Source organism: Maniola hyperantus, chromosome 7 (genome assembly GCF_902806685.2).
Source record: "Maniola hyperantus chromosome 7, iAphHyp1.2, whole genome shotgun sequence".
Taxonomy (NCBI): Eukaryota; Metazoa; Arthropoda; class Insecta; order Lepidoptera; family Nymphalidae; genus Maniola; species Maniola hyperantus.
Window position 1 is genome coordinate 7,761,963 of NC_048542.1, and position 13,557 is coordinate 7,775,519.

The 13,557-nt window shown below is 36.7% G+C and overlaps 1 protein-coding gene across 5 annotated transcripts in view; it reads right to left on the reverse strand.

Moving 5' to 3' along the window:
• Window positions 1–13,557, reverse strand: part of LOC117983992 (uncharacterized) — a 137,506-nt gene that overhangs the window by 13,009 nt on the left and 110,940 nt on the right. The gene's annotated exons all lie outside the window — the stretch shown is intronic.

The window sequence follows — 13,557 nt, forward strand, 5'->3', positions numbered from 1 at the left end:
GGAGTCGCGGGCATAAGTTAGTGATGAATTTATCTGGTGGTGACATGTTTACATGCCATGTTTATTTATTGAATGAAGCTTAATTAAATATTCATCTGTACGTAATTGCTCATTACCGCAAATTAACGAATAAACTGCAGTCACTGTCTGCTTCTGAGGTATGTCTAATGAAAAGAGAAGTTTGTTTTGAAAAATAAAGCTATAAACACACAAAGCTGACACAGATTAGAATAAAAATATTTTATTTAAAATAAACTTTTACACGTACTTTTGAATCGTCAGATGCATCTACCACTGCCACTGGTTCGGAATGGCTTTCCTACCGAGAAGAACAAGCAAGAAACTCGGCGGTTGTTCTTTTTAAGATTCGATTTACATTGCGATGAGATCGAATTTAGAACGATGGGTAACTGAAAATAATGCGATGTTTTCTCAATTTATATTTTCAAATACACAAACCGCCGTACTCAGAGTCGCTAATCGTTACTTAAGATTGAGTTAAAACGAGACAGATTTATGTAAGAGATATAGCTCTGTATCGTTTTAACTAAACTTAAGTCACGATTAAGCGACTCTGAGTACGGCTGCAAGACACGTTCCAAAATATAATTTTATCTTGTATATATAAAAATGAATCGCTGAATGTGTTGCTGATCACAAATCTCGAGAACAGCTGAATCGATTTCGCTAATTCTTTTTTTTAATATTCCTTGAAGTACGAGGATGGTACTTACGGAGAGAAAAGTTTAAAAAATTGCCGAGTTCCCGCGGGCTTTTGAAAACCGCGGGCTTCAGCTAGTAGAATATAGATTTAATACCGTTTCGAATAATCTTAATAGATGGAAACATTGGGTCGTGAGAGGAGCACTCAATACAATAGCGGGGGTCAGTTTAATTCGTAGAGTCAATTGTGAGGTTAAACGATACTGACCCCTCTTACTCATGGCTCCGTCAGGGTTGTCTGGTTGTCTATATCGCTAATGAAATATAAATAAATCCGTATGTAGCACTAGTAGTATTGAAATAAGTAGCTGTGACGGACGTACAGACAAAGTCGCACAATAAAGGGCAGCGCGAATGGACAAAGTGGAGACAAGTTTGTTTGATATAAACATTGATTGAGTGCTTTATGTATTATTTTCATTGAAATTAGTATACTGAAAATAAAACAAGGAGGACGCGCGTTGCGCTCGGCCGTGTCTATTACGAGTCATGTTGAGATGGCTGTGCGGGTGGATGGGCGGGGCGTTCCCTCCCCGACTGCCATTTTGACCTGTCGCGTGCTATAGGTTCGCTGTGCGTCGCGCTTGGGCGCACGCCTCGCCAGTCGCTACGCGCCGCCACCGTTAGGGCGTTTGAGCATCCATTCGTATTCAGCGGATTGTTTTCGTGATTCGAAGCAGGGGTGTTAGTTGTTACGGATATTTGCATCCGCATCCGCAAATGCGGAACATTCGCATCAATTCAGACATCCTCATCCGCATCAATAAATGCGGAGCTTTTACGGATGCGGATTTACAAATTTGCAACATGTAACGACCTGCAACGAAAGTGAGCGAGGTCGGAGTGGCGCTTGCCTTGCTAGTTGATATCTTTGTTCGCTAACTGACCAATCAAAAAGTGTAAAATGGTACCCAACAGGGGTGTTACGGATATTCGCATACGCAAATGTGAAACATTAGCATTAATTCAGACATCCGCATGCGCGGATGTGAACTTCTAATATCTGCATCCGCATCCGTATCCGCGGATGTCAAAATATTGACATTGCAACAATCTGATTCGAAGTGGCTGTCTTACAAAACGTACGTACGCTTGTGCACTCATTCGGTTTTTATCTTGACGGATTCGTCAAATCACGAATCGAATGATTGCACAAGCGTACTACGTTTTGTATGATGGCCACTTCGAATCGTATTTTCACGAATCACGAAACTGAACGGAATACGAAACGAACCAAGGCGCGGCTCCACGCCCTACGGTTTCCTTTCTTGCCGTTATGGTACCGAACCCTAAACAGAATTACCTAGGTAGGTACTTCTCAAATCAACCAATCTTCCCAAATCTGCATAAATTTTGGTCTCAAATAATGTAATCTAAAAATTTATGAAAATCGAATGAGCAATATAAAATGATCGGACGGAAAGGTCAAATAGCAAATGTTTTCTGCGGACCGAGATGACGCGAGCGCGCAACGAATGAGCGTCTCCCTAATGAAGGGGTCAATTGAGAGATCGACCCGGAGCGCGACCCATGGCGAATAGCTTACCGTTGCTTTATTGACGACACTTCTTGTCAAGACCAATGTACAATGTACACAACTCTTATGCAATACTGATATTAGGTAGTGTTCTAGAATTACCTTAGACAAGGTTCAGGTTGTCTTCTTATCTTGTTTGCATGGCTTGTTTCTTTAAACTTATTGATTAGCGCTTGGCTGCAATCAGACCTGCTGGCAAGTGAAGATACAGCCTAAGATAGAGCGCGCTTGCCTAAAAGATGCCTATTCTCTCTTGACTTAAAGGTAACCATATTATAAGTGAAGGTAAAGGAGGAACCAGTTCAAAAAGTTCTTGGGCACACTCTCCGAAATATATCCTGTAGATTAGGTACCGTTAGACAGGCAAGTTTGCGCCGATGTTTCAAACTTTGAAGGTTTATTTAAAATATCTGGCAGCAGTGGGATCCCGTTGTCTATACTTACAAAGCAAAAATACTTTGTCAGACTATCTTAGAAAACCCCGTGTCTCAAAAGGAATCAACGTAAATATTGGTACACTGAAAGTATGTAGGATTCCGCTAGGATAGATATTAATCTAAACTACTATAGGTATGTGGTACTACAGCATCGGTTACCAAGTTATATACCCTCAATTATCAGTTACCAACAATAGAGTCTTAACGGTATTGAAATAAATGAATGAACCTGCATCAAATTATAACTATTATTCAACTTTGCGTCGGTCAAATCCACATTTTCATTCAACTCTAGTTGTCTATTTCCGATTTCGGTAATTCAATTCTCCATCCTGATCGAATATCGCTCTAAGAGCATTCCGGGCGGAAACAATTTGTCGGTTCGCTGTCAGTACATGGGGTTTTAGCATCGCTACCTTCATATTTTTCGTGGTACAAATCATGTATTGAAAGACTCGGTATAGAATTTGCTAAAAAAGTTATTACAATATAGGTATTTTTTTAGGATCCTCTAAAATGTCAGGGACTAAAAATCTGTGAGTGCCAGACCTTCGTTATTTTATAAAAGCTGAAAGTTTATCTGCGCATTGTCCCCAACACAGGGAGGAACGATCAGCTACAATGAAGTTTGGACCATGATCCAGGATTTGGCAGGTAACAGGTAACTTTATATACCTACTTACTTTGACGAAAGATTTTATACGTAATGAATGACGTATAAATTATTTCATTTCAAAGTACATTAAGTCTGTTTAATATTTTCTGCGAGATAGTACCTATTCGAAATCGCGTCGTGCATTGCCAGACACTTACTTTCGTGGCAACCCCCTGCTAGTTACCCTTAAACTTTAACAATTTATTAAACTTTAAGGGTGTCTGGCAGGAGGTCATCCCTAGGGGTATCCCCCTAGATTAAGGTCTAAAATCGTCATTTTGTCATGTCAGATGACAGTCGACATGGAGTAAATACGGAAAGTCCTTTCTCAAAATTTATGCACTAAGTAGTAAGTATATTGAATTAGTCTTAAGTTAGATTTCTTTTCACTTGTGAAGAGGAACAATAAAGGGGAAAAACATACTCTTTGTTTGCACTTTGTGTTATTTTTTGTTTATGTCGATTGAAAACGATACTTGATAATTGACGAGGGTTGTACAAATTGGATATTGCCGGGTAACGGGGAGACATGACATCGCTATGAAAATAAAATAGAAGTAGATGTAGGTACCATTGAGTACCCTCCTTTATCGAGTAGCATAACAATATTAGCATGATTACACACGCTAAATAAATATGAAGCGCGATCGATTTTGTGTGGTAAATGCCAATTATTATTACCTATATTATACAGTGAGATTTTTGGAAATGGAAATCTTAAAATCAAACAATTATAGTCATCATCATCAACGTCAACCGATAGACTTGTCAATAGGGACAATTTTAATAATTCGTCAAAATATATCAAGGCGCTTGTGAATCCAAACCACCAATTTATTCACATAAAATCATGATTATCACTTTAGTGCGGCAACTCTTTAGCGAGGGTTGTCAACAAAGCGGCGAGCGGTAATTAATTCGGTCTCAAGCGCTAATTTGACTCGAGAGAAGTCACCCAGTGGGGGAACGCCCCTTTTCATAACTCTCCTAAGATTAAATAAATTGAAAGGATATGCCAGACTAGGAAAATACAGTACGCGGCCGAAAGTGATGAACATCGGCCTTTAGAATGACATTTCATCTTTGAAGACCATTGTCTCTGTCATTCATAACCATATTATGACGCTTTGTCGGTCTCGATTCTAAAGATCGATGTTCATCACTCTTGATGATATGCAACAATACTAGGTATCACATGCAACAAAATAGTTTAATGTGTGGCTTATTCAATTTTTAGTTGGGCATCATGTAGTTTTAGATATCTTTTCTCCAAAGAATCACTGTAGAAGAGATCGTTAAATTTAATTAAGTAATTTGTTTAAAACATACTTTTTAAACCCCTGGAAAATGCTATCATTATTTTCCATTAAATCCACATGGCTTTAAAACGCGCGGTTTAAAAATATCTCCCTTTAAATATAAAAACATAAAATCTGCTTTATTCAATTTCGGGCATGTGTCTGTAGTACGTTTCTGCGTTGACAACGTAATGGACTAAGAGCCAGCACGTGCCAGACTTTCGTTATTTTATAAAAGCTGAAAGTTTCTCTGCGTATTGTCCCCAACACTGGGAGGAACGTTTGTTTGGATTATGGTGGATTTGAGAGATAACAGGTAATAGATGTGTAAAAAAATCTTACACCAAAGAATAAAATCTATTTTTTTATATTTTCTTCGGAATAGTAATAGATATATCACATTTATGACGCAACACACTTAGTTCATGGCAACCCCTGCCAGACATCCTTAAAGTTTAAGGGTGTCTAGACGGCGTGGGTTGCCACAACTCTAAGTGTCTGGCAATGCATGACGCGATTTCTAATACTATTCCGAAGAAAATATAAAAAAATAGACTTTATACTTTGGCGTAAGGTTTTATACGCCTTTCTTACCTATTATCTCCGGATGCCACCATGATTCAAACAAACGTTCCTCTTGGTGTTGGGCACAAAACGCAGAGAAACTTTTAGCTTTTATAAAATAAAACGAAGGTCTGGCACGCGCTGGCTCTCTCTCTCTCTATAAGGGGAATCATTGATACTAAATATAGACTAAGTATAAGTTGAGTGACACTCGGATAAAGTTATTACACTCGTCAATCAAGAGAGCTTTCAGAGGAGCTTTACCCAAAGATGGAACTGAAAAAAAACAATTTTAATTTTTTCGAGCTTGGAATTTTTTATTAAGTTTGTCTAAATTGTGTTTAAAAATATAAGTAAGTAGCGATAAATAGGTTAAATAATATCTTTTTACTGTGAAAATATTTTCCTAACTTACATAATATTCAAAATAGAGATAATTAAAGAATTACTACGGAATTCTTAAAATAAAATTCAAAGCGGCTTGTCTAAATTGACCGAAAATTAATTAACCTCTAACCAATTTTAACGATAGGGACGGAGCTACGACCTCGCACCCAAAAGGTCGAAGATCCATTTAACCCTAGACCGTTGGGCCAATAAATATAACACATAAGTATTATGTTTTGAGTAGTTAAAAAGGAAACTATGGTATGGAAACAATCCCTGGGAACTAAGTTAACAGTCCATAAAATTACATTTTTCTCTTCGCCAGTCCGCCAACTGTAGAGTGCCAATATAGAGTAAGTGAACTAAAATACAAGTTGACAGGCACAACAAGTGTGTACCAATGTATAAGCATATATTGCGGAAGAAGAGGTGCGCGACGGCGCAATGCGCTACTTGGTTTATTTTGGTACACGGTACAAGTAATAAATTTGTGGCGTTTAGAATACTTTAACAAAACTGAACATATATCATTTTACTCGGCTTATGAAGTTATGATGAATAATAAACATAGCCTGCGCTGGTGCTACAAAATAGCACTACGACATGGTTACCACAAGAAAGTAAATACAGCGCTAATAAAGTAAATATGTCACTTAATTTGATCACTTCAGTCAATATATAAATATGAATCTAAATATGGGGTCTAGGCTCGGAATATGAATTTGAAGAGCTGGCAGCTACCTCGGACAAAGAATTATAAAAAAAAGTTTAAATTTTTAAGATGTTCACTTTTAGATTAGTATCTTTTAGTTAGTTTAACATTAGACATAGTTTATTAATTAATCATATCTAAATATAAATATAGTATGCTAATTTGGCAGAATAACGTAACACCGACAGGGTTTTTTTGAAAACATACACAAGGGGCTTTAATGTTCGACCGTGTGTAAATGTAACTAATGTAAAAACCGAACGAAGTACATTACCTCCAATAAAAAGATACGCTGAAATCTTTAGTACCATTTTATATATATTGATAATAATAATTTAGTTATTGAAGTAGTGAGTTGTGATAAAATGAAACAGTAATTACTATACCAATAACTTCGTAATAAGTACCCTAAAAACAAAGAAATCATGGAAGATCAGCGGACTAGTATTTCGAAATAATTTGTATCTTACAAATTCTTACTATTACTTATTTTTATTTTTATACGTTATTGTACTAAAGAAAAGTTACATAGTGCTTATAATAATAGAAAAGCATAGGTACTTTTAAGTTATCAATATGAGGTCTCATAATATAATATTTATCGCTAGTAGTAGGTACACGTATTCGGGCACAACAAGTGTGCATGTAGTCGACAGGTGCGCGTCGGCGCAATACGCTCGTCGGATTGCGATATGGTATAAGCGACAAACGTGTCGCGTTTCGATTTTTCTGCTATCCTCCAAAGATTAATTTTATAATATTAAGTTTATTGTGCTTAAAAGAGGGATATTGTATTTTCTGTGCAAGTTTATTTATCTGTACTTACACAGTTCACGACAGTTATGGACTAAGAGCCAGGGCGTGCCAGACCTTCGTTATTTTATAAAAGCTGAAACTTTTTCTGCGTATTGTCCTCAACAATGGGAGAAACGTTTGTTTGGATCATGTGGCTTTATGAGATAACAGGTAACGAACGTGTAAAAATCTTACCTCAAAGTATAAAGTCTATTTTTTTTATTTTCTTCAGAAATCGACAGAAACATTCGCGCAGTTTTCGCAGAAATTGTATTTTATCAAAAACCACTAATTTATAAATAAGGTGGAAAAACTATTCCAACTATATTCTCTCTCTTCTTGATGCTTGCTCAACTCGTTTCTCGCTAATCCTCGGCGGTCGGACAAGTCTATCGAATATCTTAAATCCATATTTAAGTTATTTATACAAAATTGTGTTATCCGCTAGTCATTTCTTTTTTACACCCGATGTTAGCGGCGTCGTCTGCGAATTTCCATTACAAGCCAGCGGCACGCCACCACCGCCCGCCCCCGCCCACCCTCTCGGCAAACAATAACGCTACAAATGGACCACTTTCATATCCATGAGCCGAGTGTCTCTCAGCGGCTCTTCTTACAACCTTAATCGAAAAATGTTGTATATATTCTTCTTATAGATATACAAGAGTAGGTATACATGACGTACTCAACCAGGCGATTTTTTTTTTGTTAAAGTGTTAAGTTTGTTGTAGGACTGCCATACGACGCTTTAAAACAGAGTTTATCTGAGTTTATGAGAATCTAATAAATAACAATAAAAAAGGCAAAAGTGAATAGACATCTTCTAGGCAAGGGCACTACGTGGACTTCATTATTGCTCTGTTTCACGATTGTCATCAAGCGCAAACGTATCTCACGATAAAAATTAAAAACACCAACAACCTTAAGATGTTTTCTTTTTTAAATTAAAACGTCGTATCTTCAACCTTTTGTAACAAAATTTCAGCTATCCCATCTGCATTGATTTTAGTCTGTAGAGGCCACTCACTGTTTCCAACTTCATTGGGATCAAGTCGATTACTGTTAGTAATCGCACACCCTCGCCACTTTCTTACACTTCAACGTTTCATGAGCTCTACCATAAAGGACAGACCATTTTAGCGAGACCCTTATACCCCTCGCCTTACAAACCGTGAGCGCCATATGTTTAGAGTTTTAATGAAACTGGATAGAACAACAGTTACGACCTTATTCTTCGCGTCGAATCAATTTCCATCCAGGCGCCTCCGTTTCAGTACTTAGTAGACTTTACCACGAGGTAATAAGGCGTAATATAGATGTAGAATTTCGAAGAATAACCTCAAACTTGTTAAGGTAATACGTGATTTGCACCCGCATTAATAAGGTTGTGTCACGGCTAGGAGTTTATTTGTCGGTCCTTTTGTGAGTGCCCAAGATGTACGTTAGGGTTGATAATAACATAATTCGGCTGTATTATATCAAAAGTCAAATTAAGTTTTAAAGTTTCTCATTTTTAAACCGACTTTAAAAAAGGAGGAGGTTCTCAATTCGTCAGAATCTTTTATTTTTATTTTTTATGTTTGTTCCCCGATTACTAGACGCCTGGACCGATTTGGAAATTTCTTTTGTTTGGGAAGTATATCCTATACTTCCCAAGTGATCCTATTTAAATTTGGTGAAGATTTGGTAAACATCTTCGAAGATAGTGGAACTCCTCAACGGAAAAGAGTAAATTGCTCGCCATTAGTGTAATAGCTTAGTAAACAGTAGGTTTTTAACCAGGCATAGCAGATTTTAATACATGGGGCCACTAAAAATAGTGAATTTTTTTTACAAAAAAAAAGACTTCAATACCTAACCACAACATAAAAATTAAAAAATAATTTAATTTATTACCGGATATATTATGTATACAAGAGTAAATATATTTCTATAATAATATTTTTGGGGTAGGTGCCAAATATATCCGGTAATAAATTATATCATTCTTTAATTTTAGTGTGTGGTTAGGTATTTGAATGTATTGGTTAGGCTTTAGTTAAATTTTTTAATGCTGTCACTTTTTGGAAACCGCATTAAACTTTTACCAAATTTAAATAGTGACAGCATTACAAAATTCAATTTAACGGTCCTTGTGGAAGTGGATCTTAATGAATATTCAATTTTGCAATTAGTAAATAATCTAATCTAACCTATAAACGTATTAATTACGGCATACTTAATTTGTCAGAGTTTGTGCTTTTGTCGGAAGTAGCATACTGAAACACTCATTTCATTAACTCGACATTTTGTCCCCTTCAGATACGAATGTTTATACAACTAGTCATAATTTTGCTAATAATTAATAACATTCTCATATATCTTAGTTACCAACTTTATTGAATTTTATATAATATTTTTATTTTATTTTATTCAGATTCAAGTTAGCTCTTGCCTGCTGCAATCTTCAATCAACCTGGTGGGAAGTGGTAAGTGTTGATGCAGTCTAAGATGGAAGCGGGCTAACCTGGAGGGAGTATGGCAGTTATTCCCTTTGGTTTCTACACGGCATCTATCTATCTATCTATCTACCGGAACGCTAATTCGCTTTGGCACGGCTTTGCCAGTAGGCCTGATAACTAGTCACGGCCATAGCCTCCCACCAGAAAAAATTATATTGTTTTATTCCCATAACACGCCACCTTTAAAGGAATAACCCATGTAAATAACACTCACTCGGTCTACAGCGTATTTTTCGCTTAACGGTTCAACGCACCCGTCACCCACCGAGGCCGAGGAGGAGGGGTTGGTTATTTTTTTATCGCCTCGACGATCCGCGGGGTAAGGACATCCGTGCCATTTTATACGTTTATCCGGATGAAAAAGGGTGACGTTGCGAATTCGTTCCATTAGGAATGATGAAGGTTTATTTTAAGACATTATACACATTAGTAATAGACACAAATTAAAGTGTGAAAATTTCATATGTTAATCGTGTAATGGTCACTATCACACTTAAATATTATAAAGGCGAAAGTTTGTTTCTCTTTCAAACAAAAACTACTGGACGGATTTGGCTGAAATTTGGAATTGAGATAGGTTATACCCTGTATTAACACATAGGCTACTTTTTATCCCAGAAAACCAAAAAGTTCCCACGGGATTTTTTAGCAACCTATATCCACGCGAATGAAGTCGAGGGCATCAGCTAATATTAGATACGACCTTCCAAGTAACTGTTTAACTGACCGCTAGATATAGTAAAACAACGTACGAAAAAAAATTTGAGCTAATTATACCAAAACCTTACAATGCCTGCGCACTGAGCGTAAACAAAAAATTTCAGATCAGTTCATATTATTTTTTCTCAGCATATAATTAAAACTGTTTCAACTCAAAACCCTCGCCTTTTAAGATACGCGAGTCGATTAACTGTATGTGAATGTAACTGTTGTAACTATGGGATGTATATAAAAACGCAACAATTCTTTATAAATCATTTACAAAATTTTCATAGCTTCGGTAAATCAGTTTTTCTTAGTTACTAAAAAATTGCTTTTGAGTTGAAACAGTTTTGACATAAGGGTGCGATATCCTAGCCAGAGATGCTCCGTCTGGGAGCATTACGATATCATCCCTAACCATTCCCTAACACTCGACACCATTACATTGAGCGTCGTTATTACCCGCCATTTAGAGTCAATCGTGTCATAACGTCGAGTCATGCTTGATATTTTTGTATGTGTACCCAAAAGAGGGAAGGTTAAATATATTTTATGTTTTTGACCTATTCTTCCTTATTTTTGGCGTTAATATTTTTTCTTCTTGAGCATTCACATTTAATTTGGCATTATAAAGATTACAACATTAAATGAATTAATTATTTTAATTCATAAAACTGTAATTGGATGATTTATGTACATTAAATACATTTTGAAAATTTTAATCGGAGGAAGCTTTATTAAAACGGTATTTGTTTTAATTTTTGTTTGTTTGTGGTAGGTAGTGTGTTCGCTATTCAGGCTGAGTGTCAATGGATTTGAATGCAAATTGGCATATTTATATCGAATACTCTGAATTAACATTTAGGATATATGCATAAGTTATCATCATTCAATTTACTCATATCACTGATGAAATCTGTAATTACATAGAGTACAGTCAAAGGCCAAAACTCGTTTAGCACCATGATCGAATTCGCTTGCACTGTACGGCACGGTTGTGCGCACTGCGCACATCTGAGTGTTTGTGCGGCGTATTTATAGCAAAAGGTCATAAGTGCGACTGGTTTTTGATGCAATAGTTTTGCGGAATAGCTACTCGAATTCTGGAACCGAACGTACAAAGTGAAATATATTACAACTTATTTGATAAATAGTGTTTTCTGTTTAATACAATTAAACTACCAGGTGGCTTTATAATTATCCAAAGCAAACAATGTGACCCGCGGGGGTGGTATAAATCGCGGATAGTAATTGTCGGCGAGCGGCGAGTGGCGCGACAAATCTGACGGCCATTTCCGACCGGATCACGTTACACCCCCCGCCGGTTCCGGCCGCCCGACCACCCGAGGCCTTATTTGATTCATAGGGCCTACGGGGCCAAGAAATCACGAAAAGCGATATCAAAATACCACGTAATTTACAGTCTGTCATTTCGCACATGAAAAGTAATTACAGCCTAAAATCCATACTAATATTATAAATGCGAAAGTGTGTCTGTCTGTTTGCTAGTTTTTCACGAACCATCTGTTTGATCGATTTTGATGAAATTTAGTACAGAGTTAGCTTACATTCCGGGGATAAACATGGCTACTTTTTATCACAAAAAATCAAAGATTTCCTATGGGATTCTTAAAGGCTCATATGTTTTACTGATTTTTATGAAATTTCGTAAAGAGATAGCTTTCGGTACTCACGGTAGTTTAAACGCTAAAATAGCTTTTATCGCGGAGACTGACATAGATTACTTTTCCTGGACAATTAAAAAGTTCCCAAGGCATTTTTTAAAACCTTTATCTATGCGGACAAAGTCCCTGGCATCCTCTAGTGAAAAATAAAACTGAAACATGCTGCTCGGAATTTCAGTAACTAAACAACCTTATCTTACCTTTACCTCTTCGAAAGAAAAGTCAATAGAGTTTCATAAGATATTTTGGTTTTTGGTTATACAAAAATCTTTGAATTAAAACTTGTTTAGTTTGTAAAATAAAAATGATAATTTTGAATAGGAGTAACACAGCGAATATATTCATACCAATCATATTCTTAATAATTTTACTATTACTCTAAAAATTAATCGCTCCAAGCTTATGACAGTACCATACGCTATGGGTTGTCGTTGGGACGCTTATTTGCGCGCGCAACTCGGTAGGGCGAGTAAAGTTTCGAAGCTACACAGACTGTCTGAATTTATGAACGATGTGATGAAACTTGAGTAAGTTGAAGTGCCTAGCCGGAAAGAAATTGAGGTGCATAGTATATGATAATGTTCTAAATACTATATAAATAATTAATACGAAATGAAATCAATGATCATCTATTAACTGATCGAATCCAATGATTTATTAAAAAAATAGCGTATCAGATTCATCTGTTAAGATGCACTTACATGGACAATTTTTTAAAACGTCAATCAATCTGGAGCAATTATTTCGTATACCATTGCTGAAATTTTCAGGTAAGTATTGCTGGGTATTGTAGTAAATTGCTTCATGTGGTCGTGACGTCATTTAATTGACTACGTTGCCTGGAATTGCGGAATTTCAATTGCCCGTTTGTTTAAGCGTATAGTACGCGACAGGCTGAGTTAGCAATCGAGGCGGGGACGTCCCGCAGACCCCCACGCTAACCCGGTGCGGGATAGCGCGAAAGACGTGCGGGTGTGCGGAGCGTCCCCTCGCCTCATACATACATCGATTGTCGTCTCATACTATATATTTATTGAACCTACACGTGGCCAACACTTCATACGTCTAATGATTCTCAATCTTCCCAACACTTATATCAGAACTTGTTTAGGTAGGTGATAGATAGTTGTCATGTATGTACATCAATCATGAATTGCGCGGAATCGTGCCGATGCAAAGTCGTTACGTAATCCATCACGTCACGTCTGCGCTTCGGTTCGTCTGTAGTCAAAGTCAAAGTCAAATGATTTATTCAAAATAGGTAATAAATTACTCTTATTGATTGTCTGGTATAGTGTTAGATTTGTAAGATAATATAGTGGTGATAATTATAACGCAAACTTAAAACTAAAGCTACGAGGGTTCCAAACGCGCCCAGGTCTGAGAAGAGCCCACAACAAACTCAGCCGGGTATTCTTTTTATTATCACCACTTTACAAATTTATTGAAACTTATTAGAACTATCACAAAGTCGTTAAGCAACTCATTCCCAAGCTTGCTTATCATTTAAATAATCCTTTACATTGTAATAGGATTTTTCAATTAGTTTACGTTTTATGAA